We start from the raw sequence: 15,957 nt of genomic DNA on the forward strand, positions 1-15,957 counted from the left end.
CTGGAATCATTACTATGCCAATTATATAGAAGATAACATTGACATAGATAAGTATTGTTAGGAGGATTAGATTTTAATTTCTTATTTAGCTATCCAAGTGTTAAGGTAAAGAGATATTAAGGAGTTAGAACTGGCAGTGTTTGATGACAAGATGTAGTTGATGACAGAAAAAATGAGACGATGACACACATGTTTCTGGCTTGATCATTTATGTAGATGGTTCAGGAAAAGGGAAAATATAGGGCGATGGGCAGTGTTTAGTTGTTTTCTTGGGGGTGGGGTGGGGACAAAGGCTACAGTTTTTAATATATTGTGTTTGAGGTTGGGATATTGAAGTATGCAAATATTAATCTTAGAAATGAGACCTGGACTGGAATGGTGATTTAGGTGTCAACATCTTACATAGATATATAATTGAAAGCCATGGATGGAATAAGATCAACATGGGAGACTGCAAAATAAGACAGAATATCAAAGACTACAATTGAGCAAAGCTGAGGAAGAAAAGCACAGAAAAGAGATGGTTAGACAGTAAGAAAAAAATTAGAGTCCCAACAACCAAGAGAAGAAATGCAAGAAGAAATTCATCAACAATGTCAAATTGTAGAGAAGCGTCAAATTCTTATTGGATTTAACAAATAGGAAGTTATTGGTAAACTTGGGAAGTACTAGTTATATCCCATGTCAAATAGGCTGTGGGCCAAACTGAGGCAGCAACAGGTATGGAGGGTTAGAAGGAGTAACCAGTGATTTTAAGGAAGTAGAAAATATTGGAATTGAGTGATTGACTTGAAGGAAGGGAGGATGTGACTCTTAGGAATCTGTATTATTTTTGTGACTGTTGTGATGGCTGTAAATCACTCCTTAAGGTAGGAAATAGAGGAGGAGGAGTTTGATTGAGAAAGATGAGGGGTTTCATTTGCGTGTAATGAATTTGCAAGGCCAAATGGATCTAAGTTTGGCAGTCAAAAGAAACATATGGGCTGGAGATACAGATGACATTATAAATACACAGGCACGCACATCTACATATACACATATATACATGTGCATATAAACACACACACACAATCACATACTATAAACACTAGGGAAAGGAAACACCAATAGGAAAGTTTTCTATACCAGGTAAGGTAAATATTCAAGATAAAGATGACTGCACCTGTTTCCTCAATTATTAAATTGGTCCCAGGCAGCCTCTTTAGCGAATGTTAATCATTCATTAATCCCTGTTAGAGGAACTCCTGTGCCACTGACATAGCTATTATTGCACATTAGCAGCTTGTATAGGATTACATATTGTTCTATAGGGATATACCAACATTTCTCAGAGCAAACTATTGCCTGTAAAAACTTTTTTAATTGACCAAACATTGGAGATTGGCTAAGAAAATAATGAATGATAGATTTATATTAAATTTTTTTCATAGCAGTAAAAATTAGAAAATATCGGATTGGCCAAAAAGGTCATTGAGGTTTTTGGTACCATCTTACGGAGAAACCCGAATGAAGTTTTTGGCCAACCCAGTAGAATTGTATGTAGATTGTGCTCACAACTGCACAAAAATATCATGCACAGAAAAGAAACATGAGGAAAATTCACTAAAATGTCAGCAGTGGTTTTTCTGTGATTGGTGGGTCCATGGGGACTCCTTCCTTTAAAAAATATTCCATGATGATCATGACATATTTCTTAATGGAAAAACCTTATATAAAAATATATTATTCAAAGCATTTTAGGAAGATGGGGCAGTGGCAGCATAATTTTTCAATCTGTCTGAAAATCTACATTAAAGAAACAAAAAAACAGATCAGCTGGTTAGCAAAACCAAAAGCCATGGACAAACTTTACAATAAAACTGGATGACAAGATATCTCCATAAATCCCAAAACACAAGACATAAGGAAAAACCACCAAGAGCCATAAGACATGTGTGTATAAAAAATTCTGTTGGGGGAAGGAGAATTTTTTTCTTAAAAAATCAAAAAGTAGGTTGCTGTCCAATGGACTGGAAAATTCAAGATGTTCTCCTCCAGTTATTCATTTTAAAACACTGCAGGCCAATTTTCTAACAGCAACTGAAACGTGAAATATGGCTGAAGGGGCTGAAGCGATCTCACCCTGTGATATCTCAAACTAACCCACTGGGACTCCTTTCTAGGACAGGGTCCCACAACAAGAAACTTTGTCAAGGGAAATCAGAATCAAGTAGGATGGGGCAGAAGAGACGGTGGACAGTGAAAGGCTAGAGGAGCTCTCTCCAATATAGCAGCCAGTAACTACATGTAGCTAATTAAAATTTAATTAATTAGATTAACTAAAATTAATTAAAATTTAAAATTTGACTTCTCAGTCATACTAGCTATGTTTCAAGTGCTCAATAGCCAGGCAAGTCAGGAAATCCCAAAAGACCTAGTGTATTTTTAAGCGCTTCATAAAAACAAGGGAAGATGGAGCTCTCTGAAGTTAGACAGGGTTTCCTGAACCCTGCCTCATTGGAAAAGTTTAGGAAAATTAATATCAAGTAAAAATGGGTAACAGTAAATTATTAAGGTCAACTCCAATACAAAGTTATAAGGAAAGAGAGAAAACAGAGCAGAATAACTTCCCTACAGATAACAACAGAACATCAGAAAGATGTGTCCACAAAACAGAGCAAAACTGTAAACTATTACTTTAAAACAGGTTAAAGACATTAAAAAGTTAACTCATGTCATGAAAGAACCACAGAAATCAGAATTAGAAAAACTCAGAAGTGAGGTAATAGAACTCAGGAAAGATTTAGAAATGAAGAAAATAATATTATATAGATGAAGAGTAAACTAAAAAGAATATTGGGGCAAAAAACTGATAATGCCTACAAAAAATGGATAGTAAAAATTCTGTTTTATAAAAAATCAAAAAGTAATGAAGACAGAAATATAAGTATTCTAGAGAAAGTGACAAATACTGAAAATAAGATAATGAGATCAAACATATGGATGATAGGAGTCTCTGAAGAAGAAAAGCAGACCAAGGGAACAAACACTAAAAAACTATGATTCAAGAGAATTTCCTGAATTAAAAAAAAGATATAAAACTAGATATTAAAAAATCATACTGCATACCTGAGAATACACTGACTTAAAATTACCAACACCAGACATATTCTAGTAAAGTTACTTGACTTTGAGGAATAGGAAAAGAAATCCTTTGGGTATCCAGCTTTAGGAAAGGATGTGACTTATAAGGGGAAGACAATTATATTAACATCACACTTTTTCTACAGCAGTCCTCTAGATCAGAAGAAAGTAGAGTAACATATTTAAGCTATTCAAGAAACATAGTGTAAACCAAGGATTTTATGTGAAGAGACTTTCAAGTATAAAGGGCACAAAGTTTTACAAACATAGAACTTTAGGAAATACAGTTCTCATGAGCCCTTCCTAAGGACTCTTCACATGGCTGTTTTTTCTGTGTCTGAGTCTAAATCTCTCCTCTCTCTCATGAAGACACCAATCACTGGATTTAGGGCCAACGCTAACCTGGTATGACTTCATCTTAACTAATACATCTACAAAAACCCTATTTCCAAATAAGGTTATATTCTGGGTTCTGAGTGGATATGAATTTTGGGGGGACACAATATGACCCATTACAGTGGGGGGACAAAAGCAACATAACCACAATAAAACTTCTACTTGGAAAAAAGCAGAAGTAATCAGTGGCCACTGTTCCACAGCAAACACTATATTTTGCAGAACTGATAATATAAGCACTAAATTTACTGTCAGTGGGGTTAGTTCCTTTGTCTTCTACTTCAGATGCACTGGATTATTACCTCCGGGAAACTCTTCCTTACCCATTGATCCCTAAGGTGAATTTCTAGAAAGGCATTGATAGAGGTTTTCCTTCTTGAGAGCTGTGTTAGCATAAGAGCATGTTTTTGGAGGACTGAGCTATTTGGGGTAACATAACACCTTTTGCCAGGCTTGAGACTTAAAGTAACTATATGCCTGTCATTTTTATTTCAGGGGAACTTTAAATCAGCATTTCTCAGCCAGATAATTATTTGTTGCAGGGGGCTGTCCTGTATATTGTGGAATGTTTAATAGCATTCCTGGCTTTAAGCCACTAGATGCCAATAACATCCCTCCCCAGTTATGACAGCCAAATATATCTTCAGACATTGCCAGATGTTTCCTGTGGAGCAAAATCATCCCCGGTTGAGAACCACTCACCTTTAAATGATTCCAGAAGCCTATTATCTATCGTTGTGTAACAAACCACCCTAAAACTTAATGGCTTTAAGCAACAAGAACAGCAAATTTATTTTGCTCACAAATCTGCTGTTTGAGCAGGAAAGGCCAGAATCCTTTGTCTCTGCTGCATGCACTGTCAGTTGAGATGGCTGAACTGGAGTACTGCAAGGTAGCTTTACATGACTGGCATGTTGGTGCTGGCTGTCAGCTTGGACCTTAGTCATGTTTGTGGCGGGGAGGACTCAGTTCCTCTCCAGCTAGGGCCTGTATGAGCTACTTGGTGGCTGGGTTTCAAAAGCAAGTGTTCCAAGAGAGTTAGGTGGAATTCACAACATTTGTACGATCTGGCTATGGGAGTCATATAGTGCCACTTCTATTGTGCTCTGTTGTTTGAGATAATCATAAAGATTTGCTCGTTTAAGGGGAGAAGACATAGATCCCACCTTGATGAGAGGAGTATCCAAATCACAATTTAAGAAGAGTATATAGGATGGGAGATATTGTTGCAATCTTCTTTGGAAAATATAATCTTCTGTTATCTACCATATTGTCACAAAAACTCACATCTGTTCCACATGCCAAATATAATTATTCATTCTCTAAGATCTTTAGGTCTCCTCAGTACAAAGTCTAATAGCTGTCATCTAAATCAAGTCCAGATGTGGATGATACTCCTCAAGTATGGTTAATTGGTTACAGCTCTTTGAGTACCATTCCTCTTGATCTGAAAAACTCTGAACCAAAGAAATAAGATATCTGTACCTGATGCACACTTAACATATAGTGGGCCAGTCCTAGAATACCTGCTGTAGAGAATCCCTTTCAAAAATGTATAAAACAGGAGGCATATAACAATCACTGTTCCATAGCAATTCTGAAATCTAGCCAGGACTAATGTTGTGACTTCCTTGATTGGAACTCAGTTCTACTCCTTGACAATTGTTCTTCATGGATCTTGGCTCCACTCTCTGGAATCTTGGCTCTGCTCTCTAAGGCATTCTTTCTTTTCCATCAAAAGTACTCCATTAAAAAAAAAAAAAAGTACTCCATGTTTGTATTTGAGTCATTTTCTCAATCTGCTTCCTGAATGCAAAAGTTAGGAGTCCAAAGGCCTCTGTCCCTTTCAGTTCAAGCTGTTATAATTATTTGAAAAATCACGTGTGTTTCTTATGTGTCAATGTATATTCTATTAAGCCAAAGCCACATCCACATCCTCTCTGGTACTATCCTTTCTTTGTCTTGTCCTTCCAGTGAGAAATTTCCATGAGATACTATATTTAGTATTCCTAGAAACTCTTTATTTTAAATGCAGACACACCCTTAAGATTCTTAGGGGGCCTTCCATCTGTTTAAAAGGTTATATATGAGTCGCTCTGTTAAACCTTTCTGATGTCTTAACAAAGGCTGTTACACAGCACTCTGGATTTGATCTTTACCCAGAAGTCATTTCTCAATTCTTAATTTAAAAATTTTTGACATATGGAAATGTTGGGTACAGGAAACAGTTTTACTTTTGAACCCAGAAAGTACCAGTCCCTTTTTATTTGATAGTGCATTTCTTTCTTTCATTCATCTCTCCTCTCACATTTTATCATAGACAGTAAAAAGAAGCCAGGTGGCACTTTCAATATTCTTCAGTCGTCAGGTTCTAGGTATTTTCTGTTTTCTACATTACTGCAGGCAACAGTCTTGGCAAACTTCTGCTACTACATAACAACTGCTTTCTTTCTTCCAGCTTCTAGTAACACTTTCATACTTTCCTTTAAGCCCCCCTCACTGACAGCCTCCTTTAGCTTCAGGTAAAAGTCACCTAGAAACTTTTTAGACTTTCAAATAGTATCCTTAAGACCATTTGAGTTTCTTCTCAATTCTTTCCAAAGCCAGTGCCACATGTTTTAGATTTTTTTTTTTTTGGGGCGGGGGGGTGGGTGGGTAGGCAGGACCCTTCTTCCAGTGCCCAAAGTTAGTTGCATAAAACAGCCATTTTAGTAGGGTTAGAAATTGTGTGGGCCAAGATTTGGAGAGAGCATAGTGGGAAAGTCTTGTTCCATGGTGTTTGGGACTTTAGCTGGAAGTCTTAAAGTCTCAGGATGACACAAGGGTTGGGGAACAAACTTCTCTGGAGGTGTCTTCACATGTCTAATTAATGATAGATATTGACCAGTACTATCAACAAGAACATCTAAATATGGCCTCTCTGTGTGTTTTTTCTGTATGGGCTAGTTTGAACTTCTTCACAGCATGGTAGCTGAATTCCAAGATCCCAGAGAGTAAGGTGGAAGTGCATGCCATCTTTCTGAACTAGCCTTGTGCTTAGCAGAGGGTTAACTCAGCAGACCCTGCACATTCCAAATATAAGATTGGCTTTAATTGTCGCTGAGGAGATAACCTCTAAACCTTTGGAATATCCTGCCTGAGAAAAATGTCTTTGTGTATCTGGAGACTTAGGATATACTAGACAGTTTATATTAAAAATGTGACTCATGGTAAGGGGCCTTGGGCTGTGCTGTATCAATTTGACCTCTTGAGGGGTTATAGACTGAGTAAGTAAGATCCATGCCCATGTGAATGACTACTAATAATAACAGTGGACACCAAGGCTCAGGATAGCTTCCTTGGTTGGCAATACTTCATGAATATTGTCATACATCATTTCTGGGAGAATTAAATGCTATTGTTATAGCTCCACTGGGAGAAGACAACTAGGAGCTCATGTCTATCCTGGAGTCTGCCCTATGTGCCTTTTTCCTTTGCTGAAATTAATCTGTGTCTTTTCACTATAATAAAACATAACCATGAGTATAACAGTTTTTCTGAGTTCTGTGAACCTTTCTATTGAATCATTGAACCTAAGAGTGGTCTTGGAGCCCACAGACATAAAAGGCTTGTTTCTGTTCCATCATGTTTGACGCTTTTGCTGGAAGACTTGAAACCTGGGGTTGTCTCAGTGGTTAGGGTTAGAATTATCTAAAGGCGCTGCATGTGTCTAGTTGATAATGGCTGGTGATTAGGACTATCAGCAAGAACATCTACAAATGGTGTCTCCATGTATTCTTTCAGCATGAGCTAGTTTGAACTTCTTCACGTATAGTAGCTGGGTTCCAAGAATAAACATCTCCAGAGAGCAAGGTGGAAGTGATTGACATCTTTCTGAACTAGGCTCATAAGTCTCATGACATTGCTTTCACTAAATTCTGTTGGTCAAGGAAGTCACATTCAAGATCACGGGGTCATAGACTTTACTGTGCAATAGGAAGGATGTCAATATCATACAGTAAGAATGTGGCATGGAAGGTATTTTTGTGGCCATCTTTGGAAAATACATTCTGCCACCCTTGTCAAGTAAAATCTTTGCATCTCTAGCCTATAGCCATAGATTTGATCTCTTAGCAACAAGTTTGGCTTTCTGTCTACCCCCTCTAACCTCAATTTAATTGCCTGCTTTAGGCCACTGTCCACAAACAGCCAGAGATAATAGAAAGCTTCACCTTACCACAGGGCTGATCCCAGGCTACTGTGTCTTGAAATGAGCGTTTTGAAGAGTAGTCTAGCAGGGAGTACACAGGAGATAATTTTGTGAATCATGGGAGATTAAATCTTCCCCATTTCTCTGACTCCTTCTGAAAGCACTGCTCTAAGCCAACACACCACATTTAGTATGGGACAAAGTATTTAGTCTTTGTAACGAGCAGAACACAGGATTTTTTGACCTTCTGCTGTTTTGGATTTCTGGCAGCAGGTAGAAAGTGCTTCTCTTAACAACACTGTTGATTGATCCCAAGTGATCCTTTCTTCTTTCTGATGAGCCAGCTTGGATCCTAGCTTATCTCCGTCTTGTAACTTATGGAGATTTCAAGATGTCACCCACACCCTCCAGTACCCTGTCATTTGCTATGGAATTATTTTAAGTGACAACCTTGATGTGTATAGCCTGTGTCCAAACAGAAAACTGGAAAGAAATTTGACCAACTTTCTTAATATCATTTTCAGAGGATTGTATCTCATTATCACCTCCCTCCATCAACAGAATCACATATTAAAGTCTTTCCTTTCCAATACCCATTTTCAGATAGTAATTTCTCAGTCTTGCCATTATCTAGCTGCATAGGACAGAAACATAATTTGAACTAGTTTAAGCCAATTGGGTTTATTGACTGCATTAGAATTCCTACTCTCTCTCTGTCTTTCTCTCCCCCTCGCCCTCCCTTGCAGTATTTCAGATTCATTCTCTCTGACAAGCTTCTCCATGTCATGGGTGACAAGGCTACAGATAGTTCAAGCTCACATCTTTCATCATCAAATAAAATAAGGCTCTTCTTTACAGGTTCAATTTTGAAAAATTCTGGGAATAATCTATGATCAATCCAGCTTTCTTTTATTAAACTAAAGAGTCACGAGGTGTTACTATCTATTTAGGTCCCTTATAATCTTAAGGCAAATATTGGCACAAAATACTCATCTTTCTATTCTAGGAAAAAAAAAGACATTTTTCTTTTGTTATTTTGGTTGAGAAAACTCCATACTATTGCCAAAATTTAGTAAGATTTATTTTTAACCTAAACCTAGAGCACTGAATAATCCCTCTTGAATTGCTGGATGAATTTAGAAATGATGTAAAAAGCAGAAAGGAAAGATATTATTTGTTTTTGCCACAAGTCAGTATTAAATGTTAATAATAATGCTAAGTATATGCTCACTACTTTCTGAGGCAAACAAGGAAAATGTGATGTAAAAGATAGGGTTGTAAAATAAAAGGATGAGATGTTATAACATTGGAGTTCATTGAGGTAATTGGCTAGAAATCCTTGTGTGTCTTGGAATGGAGAATTTCACATCATTTTTAGTATAAATATTTTCTTGTCGGCAAATGCAGTGAGTGCCGAATGGTATTTGTGGAATTATTGTCTATGGTGGCATGCTCCCTGGGTAGAATGATACCTTTTAGGAATAAACAATGAGGGCTTATTTAGTTTTGTTCAGTAATCAAAACAGCTGTGGAAAATGACCATGAGCACTGCCATAGACTAAATGTTTGTATCCCTTGAAAATTCATGTTGAAACCTAATCCCTGATGTGATAGTATTAAGAGGTGGGGCCTCTGGGAAGTGATTAGGTCACGAGGGCAAAACTCTCATGAATGGGATTAATACCCTTATAAAAGAGACCCCAGGGAGTTCCCTTGCCCCTTCAGCAATGTGAGGACACAGGGAGAAGCAGGCTGTCACCAGACACCTAATCTGCTAGTGCCTTGATAATGGACTTCCCAGTCTCCAAAACTATGAGAAATAAATGTTTGTTGTTTAAACCACCCAGTCTATGGTATTTTCATTATACTAGCCTGAAAAGACTGACAAGTACCATGAAAAATTAAACAAATATTATTGTCTTACATTCTTTTAACTATTTTAGCAGTTTATTTTCTAAACCATGTAATTATGGTTTTTCTAGTACAGTGTTTTAGTACAGAAAAAGACAAGTTGTACATAAAACACAGTGCTATGTGCAATCCCTATATGGTTCAAAGCTCACAGACATTTTAATTCTACATTAATTATGACACAACACCTTGCCTTAATGGAGTATTATTACTTAATAGTAAAATCATAATTATACTTTATAGGAAAATATTCTTCTATCTATTATATTGTCATTTAATAAATTTTCTTACCTTAAACGTTTACACAGATCTTGTTTTTTTTTAAATTGCTTTTCCTTGAGTATACCACTTCCCGAGAGCTCACTATGTTATGGCTAATGGAAATGTTACACTTTTAGGATTGCCTCTTAACTGTAATATAAATATGAGTCTCTGGTAAGCCTCAGTGTGAACACAAGCTACTAATTTATTTTTCATAAGTTGAATCAGTCCTAAAAAGGGATGATACCAGCCTATTGGTGACTATTTTAGTGTAGTGTTTGCAGTAATAGCTGGTAAGGAGGAAAATCAGTTACAGTTCTGAAGGAGATGTAGACTTTGTTCCCTTAAAACTCAGGCTTTTAATCCCTGGACTAAAACCTAGCCTGGAATGCATTCTAAAAGGCATTTGCTTCTACCATAAGAGGATTTAGTAACTCCTAGAAGCCTATCATTTAAACAAAAGGATTAGTCAAAATAATGATGTGAGAGATATGCCAAATAAGGCCAACATGTTCTTTTTGAATGTGTGAAAAGGAAATTGTGCAATAAAATTTCCATCATATCTTGTCTGTTTTTTTTATAATGTTTATATTTTTTATTAAAAAAAATTTTTTTTTGGCTGCTTTGGATCTTTGTTGCTGTGGGCAGGCTTTCTCTAGTTGTGGTGAGTGGGGCCTACTCTTTGTTGTGGTGCTCAGGCTTCTGAGTGTGGTGGCTTTTCTTTTTGCGGAGCATGGGCTCTAGGTGCGTGGGCTTCAGCAGTTGTGGCACGTGGGCTCAGTAGTTGTGGCACACAAGCTTAGTTGCTCCTCAGCATGTGGGATCTTCCCAGACCCATGCATTGGCAAGCAGATTCTTAACCACTGCGCCACCAGGGAAGTCCCATATCTTATCTGTTTTTGATAGATCATAGAAGCTGTATCAGTATTCATATGCACACAAGACATTCCAAGAGTGTCAAAGGTGAATGAATTAATTGACTGGTATGCTTCTCCTTAAGATTCAAGTTCTCTGTAACCTTCAGTGATAAACACCTACACATATTCAAAATATATATACAGTTAATTTTATCCTGTTGCTTCTGCTTTTGAATAACAGGAAATAATGTTACATTTCACTGCCTAACAGCAGACTACTAATTCCATTCAATTTAATTCAACTCAATTCAATTTATTTACTATTGAGAGTGCATTCCTATCCTAGTCAATATGGTAAATAGCCCAAAGATGTAAGATTATCTTCTTTTCCTCAAGTCCTAGTGTGAAAAGAGTGAATACATTGTAAGAAATACTTAAACATCAATTCATTTATTCAATTAATGCAAGGTATAATTGATAGTAAGTGCTATAGGCTTCAGAAATAAGATGTTATAAAAGCACATTTACGAAGCTCTGCTTATAACTGCAAAATTCTGGAAATGATCAATATGCTCATTATCATTGGAGAAAATAAACAAGTTGTTTATATTCACACAGTGGAATGCAACATTTAGAATGAATGTACGGTAGCTGTATGCATCGACATTGGTGAATCTTATACATAATGTTGGGGTGGAAAAATTAGGTAGCTCCATTTAGGAAAAGATATGGTTAGAGCCAGTCCTTGTACTATACACTGATATAAACTCAAAGACTTAAATGAAATCATGTAAGCACTGGAAGGAGACATAGGAGAATGTCTTGATAAAATTAAATTAGGAAAGTACTTTCTACCTTTGATTAAAAATCCAGAGCTGTTTTAAAACTGACAAAACTAGTTACATTAAAAAAAATTTCTTTGTGGCAAAACTACAGTACACAAAGTGAAAAGACAAATGACAAATAAGAGTAAAATTGTTATTCGTGTAATTCTAAGAATTAATATGTTAGGAATTAATTTGAAAAAGTATCAATAATTTAAGAGAAAAATGTGCAAAAGATATGAAAAAGTATATCTCAGAAAAGATAGATGAATGGCCTTAAATGTAAGAAAAATATACACAGCTTTACTTGTAATACAATAGATGCATTTTCCACCTATTAGATTAACAGAAATCTAAGTTTAATGAGACAGAGGAGAAACAGGCACTTACCTATCATTGGATGAACATCAAATAGCACACCCTTTCTAAAGGGCAATTTGGTAATGTCTATCAAAATTATAAATGTGTTTCCCCTTTGACCCGAGAGTTATTATCTGCAAATTGTATTAGTAAAAGATTGGAGAATATCCGTGTCCGTTAATAGAGGACTAGTTATAAAACTATGTAGATGCACACCATGGAATGTTATGGAAGCTATAAAAAGGAATAAGTGCTCTAAGATCTATATGGAAAGATCTGTATGTGATGTTTGGTCCTTTATAAATTAAAAATGTGGGCGGGAGGGAGTAAGAATACAGTTGTGTTTGCTTTTTTTGGAAAGATTCAAAAGAAGCTGATAGGAATGGTTACCTATGGGGAGAAGGTAACATGTGACATAGATTGGCTGCAACAGGGGAGGAAGTAAGGCTTTTCAGTGTTTTGTATTTTATTGTTTTGCTTTTTGAACCATGTATATAATACCTACTCAACTTAACTGACAGACCCATGCTGATAAGAAGGAACAAAGTACAGAAGAATAAATACATTATGATTGCTTTTATGTGAAGTTAAAAAAAGAGAAAATGTAACAATTTATTATTTCAGGAAATATACATGAATGACAAATTCTGTGAAACAAACCAGGGAGTAATAAACACAGAATTCAAAATAGTGTTTACCAGGTTTGGGGAGTGGGGGATAGAGGCATAGAACAAGGAGAATATAGTTTTAAAAGGAAAAAAGGAAGAAAGGCAGGAAGGAAGGAAGAAAGGAAAGAAGGGAGGAAAAATATAGAAAAGAAAAAGAAATAAGAGATCAGTGACAATAGGAGTTTAGTAAGACTTCTTGGAAGAAAAGGGGACTTAAACTGGTTCTTGAAGAGTGGGAATTCCAGCAAATGTAGTTTACATTAATGTATTGTTATAGTTTACAAAATTTTGCATATACACGATGTCTAATTGAGTCTCATACTGAAGCAGAGAGATGAGAGCAGGCATTCAATAGCATGGCAAAGTCTCAGAGGGTGTGAAGGCACAAAACCTAGAGGGATCACCTAGCTGGGCAGTTGGATTGACAGTAATGAGTAATAGTTTAATAGATTCACAAGGTTTGGTTTTAACAGGATTGGGAGTTTATCTCAGAAGCCATTGAATGTACAAGGGTGAGTCAAAAAATTATCTGTACTCTGGCTGTAGAATTTATTTTAATTAACTTTTAGAATAGACAAATACATCATTTTTTGATATAATCTCCTTGCTTTTTAATACACTTTGTCCATCTGTCAACAAGCTTTCGTATTCCCTCATTAAAAAATGTTTTAGGCTGAGCTGCAAGCCACGAATGCACCGCTGTCTTTACTTCTGATGAAATGAACTTTCATCCTTGTAGGAGTGCTTTCAGGGGACCAAAGAGGTGAAAGTCTGATGGAGCAAGATCAGGACTATAGGGAGGAAGCTTTAATACCTTAAAACAAAGTTTTTGCAGGGTGTCGACAGTGTGGGCAGAAGTGTGTGGATGTGCACAGCCTCAGACCTCAAAAAATGAATCACTGCACACTGCTCTTCTTTCGCACAAATCACAAGTGGGGCATCCATTTTTGCTCGCACCACAGTTACAAATAAACTGATGAAACATGTTCACACCTGCACAGCAGTGACTGGGGAGACAGTAGCCTTGAATGGAAAGTGCTGATAAGACAGTATGGGCAACAGAAGTTTTAATATAACCAGAGTGAGGATAATTTTTGACTCACCCTCATATCTTTGTTTACAGACAAAGACAGATCCAAGAAATATTTGAGAGTTGAACACAGCAACACTTCTTAGGTCTTACCTAACACTGTCTCTAGCCTTAAGGCTTATCACCAACAATCATCTACAGGACTAAAATCTCCCAGTTCAGCTTTGCAGCCAGGCAGATCCATTGATTATTTAGGAATGTGCTGTTAACTTTTATATGTTTGTGAATTTCTCAAATTTCCTTCTGTTATTGTGATTTTCTAACTTCCTTTCACTGAAGTTGGAGAACACACTTTGTATGATTTCGATTCTTTTAAATTTGAGACATGTTTTATGACCTAACATATGATCTTTCTTGGGGAAGGGTCTGTGCACATTTGAGAAGAATGTATATTCTGATGTTGGGGAAATGTTTTATAGATATTCTTGTCTTTTACTATGTTGATAATTTGATCAAGTTTCTATTTCCTTGTTGATCTGTCTTGTTACATCCATTATTGAAAATGGGATATTGAGATGTCCAACAATTATTGTTGAATTGTCTATTTCTCCCTTCCATTCTGTCAGTTTTTGCTTCACATATTTTGGAGCTCTGTTGTTAGGTGCATACATATTATCATCATTTTATCTTCTTAATGAATTGATACTTTTATCATCATGAAAATAATGAAAATAAAGACAAAAAAGAGCTACTTTTGGTCTTTAGTAACAATTTTTTACCTGATAATAGCATAGCCAATCTAGCTGTCTTTAGTTACTGTTGGCATTTGTTTTCTGGGACAACGTAGTATATAGAAAAGAGGAGGAAACTAATGCTTATAAAACTTCTAAAACTTCCTGAACTATGCAAGAAAATTCCCATATAAGCAATATTCTTTAAGTGAAGATGATAATGCTTTCCAGGAATGAATGTCTGGCTTACCTCCATGTTGTTGTTATATAATAAAGTCCTAAGTTTTGATAGAGAAGGTATAGAATTTTTGAAAAACTAGAAAAATTTCATTCTATGACATGAAAATTAGTAAAAATCATTCAATTGCATAACTGCTTAAATACTGATGGGCCATGATTGTGCCAGGTATAGCCTTTAGAAACACATTACTTGAAATATGACTGATGTAGAAAACACATACACACTTTCACTCGCATCCCTCAATAAATAATTGATTTAGGTATGTATACAGATGATCCCCAACTTACAATGGTTTAACTTATGATTTTCAACTTTACAATGGTACAAAAGTGATATGCATTTCAAACCATACTTCAGATTTTGAATGTTGATCTTTTCCCTGGCTAGTGATATGTGTTAGATCTTCTTTTGAGATGCTGGGCAGTGGGGAGCTGCAGCTTCCAGTCAGCCATGTGATCACAAGGGTAAACAACCGTTAAGCTTACAGCCATTCTGTACCCATACAACCATTCCGGTTTTTCACTTTCAGTACAGTATTCAACAAAGTACATATGCTATTCGACACTTTATTATAAAATAGGCTTTGTATTAGATGATTTTCGCAATTGCAGGTTAATGCAAGTATTCTGAGCACTTTTAAGGTAGCTTAGGCTATGATGTTCAGAAGGTTAAGCTTTATTAAGTGTATTTTTGCCATAATGATGTTTTCAATCTGCAGTGGATTTATTGGGTTGTAATCGATCGTAAGTTGAGGAAGCTCTGTGTTAGTTTTCTGTAGCTGCTATAACAAATTACCACAAATTTAGTTGCTTAAACAATACAAATGTATTATGTTACAATTCTGTAGGTCAGAAGTCCTACAGATGTCTCACTGGACTAAAAATCAAGGTGTCAGAGGGAATGAATTGGGAGATTGGGATACCAAATTGAACACTCTGGATATGTGCAGTTTTATTGTATGTTAACTTTATCTCAATAAAAGCTCTTAAAAAAAAATCAAGGTGTCAGCAGGATGCATTCCTTTCTGGAAGATCTAGGAAAGAATTTGTTTCTTTGCCTTTTCCAGTTCCTAGAGGCTGCCTGAATCCCTTACTTCATCTCCAAAGCCAGCAACTTAGCATCTCTCTGACCCTGCTCTCATCATCACATCACTTTCTCTTGACCACATGTGGGAAATGTTCTCTGCTCTACTGGGAAAGTTTCTCCACTCTACTTGGAAAGGTGATTAGATTGCACTCATCTCGATACTCCAGGATAATTTCGCCATCTCAAGGTCTTTAACCTTAATCACATCTGAAACTTCTTTTTTCATGTAAGGTAACACATTCATAAGTTCTGGGGATTATGACACGAATATCTTTGGGGG

Source organism: Hippopotamus amphibius, chromosome 4 (assembly GCF_030028045.1).
Source record: "Hippopotamus amphibius kiboko isolate mHipAmp2 chromosome 4, mHipAmp2.hap2, whole genome shotgun sequence".
NCBI classification, from domain to species: domain Eukaryota; kingdom Metazoa; phylum Chordata; class Mammalia; order Artiodactyla; family Hippopotamidae; genus Hippopotamus; species Hippopotamus amphibius.